The 4,050-nt window shown below is 43.6% G+C and overlaps 1 non-coding gene across 1 annotated transcript; it reads right to left on the bottom strand.

The window, feature by feature from the left end:
- Positions 1-2,273: 2,273 nt before the first annotated feature.
- On the bottom strand, positions 2,274-2,364 carry trnar-ucu (transfer RNA arginine (anticodon UCU)). The gene is given in 2 exon segments: positions 2,274-2,309; positions 2,328-2,364. It is a non-coding gene; the product is annotated as a tRNA-Arg (tRNA).
- Positions 2,365-4,050: the final 1,686 nt, after the last annotated feature.

The raw sequence follows: 4,050 nt of genomic DNA, 5'->3' as shown, positions 1-4,050 counted from the left end.
TTTCTCTCATACTCTAATTTTAACTTCCTTATCAATCTTTTAGTAATTCTTTGCTGTTTTTTTATATTCTGTCCAATCTTCTGACCTGCCTCCCACCTTTGCACAATTATAGGCTTTTCCTTTAAGTTTGATAGTATCTTTAACTGTTTTCGTGAACCATGGATGGTGAGTCCCACCTTTGGAACTTTTCTTTCTCGTTGAAATGTATCTATTCTGTGTATTCTGAAATATCCCCTTAAATGTCTGCCACTGCATCTCCATTGACTTATCCCTTAACCTAATTTGCCAGTTCACTTTAGCTAGCTCTGCTTTCATGACATTATAATTGCCCTTATTTACATTTAAAATACTAGTCTGGGACCCACTCTCCTCTCCCTCAAACTGAATGTAAAATTCAATCATATTATAATTGCTACTACCTAGGGGCACCTTAACTATGAGGTCATTAATTAATCCTATCTCGTTGCACAATGCCAGGTCTAGTATAGCCTGCTCTCTGGTTGGCTCCAGAATGTATTGTTCCAAGAAATTATCCCCAAAACATTCTATGTACTCCTCATCTAGGCTACCTCTGCCCATCTGAATTTTCCAATCTATATGTAGATTAAAATCCCCCATAATTATCACAGTACCTTTCTGACAAGCTGCCATTATTTCTTCCTTTATATCCCATCCGACAGTGTGGTTAATGTTAGGTGGCCTGTACAGCACTCCCACAAGTGACTTCTTGCCTTTATGATTTCTCATTTGCACCCAAACTGCTTCTGCATCCTGATCTCCAGAACTCAGTTCATCCCTCTCTATTACGCAAATACCATCATTAATTAACAGAGCTACCCCGCCACCTTTTCCTCGCTTCCTGTCCTTCCAAAATGCCATGTCACCTCCAATATTCACAACCCAATCTATGTCGCCCTGCAGCCATGTCTCTGTAATGACTATCAGATCGTACTTATTTATTCTATTTGTGCTCCCAGTTCATCTGTTTTGTTTCAAATGCTCCATGCGTTCAGATACAGAGCATTTAGTTTTGTCCTTTTATTATTTTTGTCACCTCTAGCCTTATCTGTCGATTTACTCTTAGATTTGTACATTCTGTCCCTTCCTGACACAGTCTGTTTATCATTTCCCATATTTATACCTTTCTCTCTTGCCTTGTCTCTCCTCCTTGATTCACCATATCTTCCCAAATTTGATCCCTTGCCCCCACTATTCGGTTTAAAACCGTCTCTACTTCCCTCGTTATGTGGCTCGCAAGAACACCGGCACCAGCACGGTTCAGGTGTAGACCGTCCCAACGGTACAGCCACCTCTTTCCCCAGTACTGGTGCCAACGCCCCATGAACCAGAACCCACTACTACCACACCAGTCTTTCAGCCGCACATTACTTTCTCTAATCTTATTTGTCCTATGCCAATTTGCACATGACTCAGGTAATAATCCAGAGATGATTAACTTTGAGGTTCTGCTTCTTAATTTGGTACCTAGTTCCTCATACTGACTTTGCAGAACCTCTATCCTTGTCCTGCCTATGTCGCTGGTACCGACATGGACCACGACGACTGGATCCTCCCCCTCCCATTGTATGTTTCGCTCCAGCCCTGAGCAGATGTCCTGAATCCTGGCACCGGCAGGCAACACAGCCGTCTGGACTCTTGCTTTTGCTGCAGAGAACAGAGTCAATCCACCTTACTATACTGTCCCCTACTACCACTACATTCCTTTTTTCTCCCTCGTTGAGCTGCAAACACTTACTGCAGACGTGTTTGCCCTGGATCACACTGGCATCCAGGAACTCCCACATGCTGCAGCTGTGACACATCACCTTTCCTGTCATCCTGAACGTGTTTCAATTAACTACTTAAATATTTTATTCAATTATTCATTTTATTGCATATTTTATTAAACTTACCACTAGTTTGTTTACTATTTTAAACGTTAGGACTGAAATGGATCTTAATCACTTACCAGATGCGCATCAAACATGCAGCTTTTTCCAAACCAATCAACTACCTGCTTGCCTGTGATGTCACAGCTCAACAGATCCTCACCAAACAGCTCCTTCCACTGCACCGAAGCAAGAACCAAATCCTGTTTCCTCACCCCAGCGGCTCTCTGTTTCCCTGCTCTCACTCTCCATTGTGACGTCACTCCTCGATTTTTTTTTCCCTTGCTCTGCTCCTCTCTCTCTCGCTCTGTCTCCGAGTCTGTGCTTTTGGCGCATTTCTTCATTTGTTGTTCCGTTGTGCTCCTCTGTTTCTGGTCCAAAATCTGACTCTGGTGGGACTTGAACCCACAACCTTTGAATATCGTCGTAATTATCATTTAGAAGTCCAACACGCTATCCATTGCGCCACAGAGCCACACCCAATTTTATCAACATCACTAAGGCCTTTGATCTTGTCAGCAGAGACGGCCTCTTCAAACTGCAATGGAACACAGGCTGCCCTCCTGACCTCTTGGGCATCATCTCTTCTTTCCACGAGAACATGCACAGTTCCATCAGTTACAATGGAGCAACATCAGACGCTTTCAAGATCAGCAGTGGGGTAAAGCAGGGCAGCGCGCTGGCGCCAACTCTCTTAGGAATAGAGGAACATAGGAGTAAGCTATTCAGCCCGTCGAGCCTGCTCTGTCATTCAATTCGATCATGGCTGATCACCTACCTCAAAGCCCCTTTCCCATGCTATCCCCATATCCCTTGATGTCATGAGTATCAAGATTTCTATCAATTTCTGTCTTGAACATGCTCAATGATTGAGCTGCCACAGCCCTCTGGGGCACAGTATTCCAATGATTCACCACCGTCTGAGTGAAGAAATTCCACCCATCTCAGTTTTAAATGGCCTACTCCTTATTCTGAGACGATGTCCTTTGGTTTTAGACTCACCAACCAGGGCAAACATCCTGCCTACATCCACACTGTCACGCCCTGTAAGAATTTTGTCAGTTTCAATCAGATCACCTCTCATTCTTCGAAACTTTAAGGAATACAGGCCCAGTTTCCTCATAAGACAATCCCACCATCCCAGGGATTAGTCTGGTGACATAAAAACAAGAAATGCTGGAACCACTCAGCAGGTCTGGCAGCATCTGTGAAAAGAGAAGCAGAGTTAACGTTTCAGGTCAGTGACCCTTCTTCGGAACTGACATATATTAGAAAAGTCACAGGTTATAAGCAAGTGGGGTGGGGGTGGGGCAAGAGATAACAAAGGAGAAGGTGTAGATTGGACAAGGCCACATAGCTGACCAAAAGGTCATGCAGCAAAGGCAAACAATATGTTAATGGTGTGTTGAAAGACAAAGCATGAGTACAGATTAGGTGTTAATGGACTGAATATTGAACAGCAGGTAGTACAAACCTGAAAAAAAACAGTAGGTAAGCAAACTGAACAAACTGAGATGAAATGAAATAAATGCAAAAAAAAGATTAGTCTGTTGACCCTCTGTTTCACCCCCTCTATGGCAAGTGTATCCTTCATAAGATGAGGAGACGAAACTGTACACAATACTCCAGTGCGGATTCACCAAGGCTCTAGACAATTGCAGCAAGACATCTTTACTCCTGTACTCATGACCCCTCGTGTGGGTACAACATACCATTTGCCTTCCTAATTGATTGCTGCACCTGCACAAGAGCTTTTAGTGACTCAGGAACAAGGACACCCAGGTCCCTTTGGACATCGACACTTCCCAACCTCTCACCATTTAAGAAATACTCTGTCTTTCTGTTTATTCTACCAAAGTGAATAACTTCACACTTATTCACATTATATTCCATGTTCTTGCCCATTCACTTAGCCTCTCCAGGTCCCCTGGAAGCCTCTCTGCATCCACCTCACAACTCACACTTCACCGAGCTTTGTGTCATCTGCAAACTTGGAAATATTACATTTAATCCCCACATCCAAATCATTTATTTCGGTTGTTAACAGCTGTGGCTCCAACACTGATCCTTGCAGTACCCCAATAGTAACAGCCTGCCATCCTGAGAAGGACCCGTTATTCCTGCTCTCTGTTTTCGGTCTGTTAACCAATTCTCAATCCAT

Source organism: Heterodontus francisci, unplaced genomic scaffold (assembly GCF_036365525.1).
Source record: "Heterodontus francisci isolate sHetFra1 unplaced genomic scaffold, sHetFra1.hap1 HAP1_SCAFFOLD_184, whole genome shotgun sequence".
In the NCBI taxonomy this organism is placed as follows: Eukaryota; Metazoa; Chordata; class Chondrichthyes; order Heterodontiformes; family Heterodontidae; genus Heterodontus; species Heterodontus francisci.
Note: the sequence above shows the minus strand (reverse complement) of the source record. Positions and strands in the feature narration are given on the sequence as shown.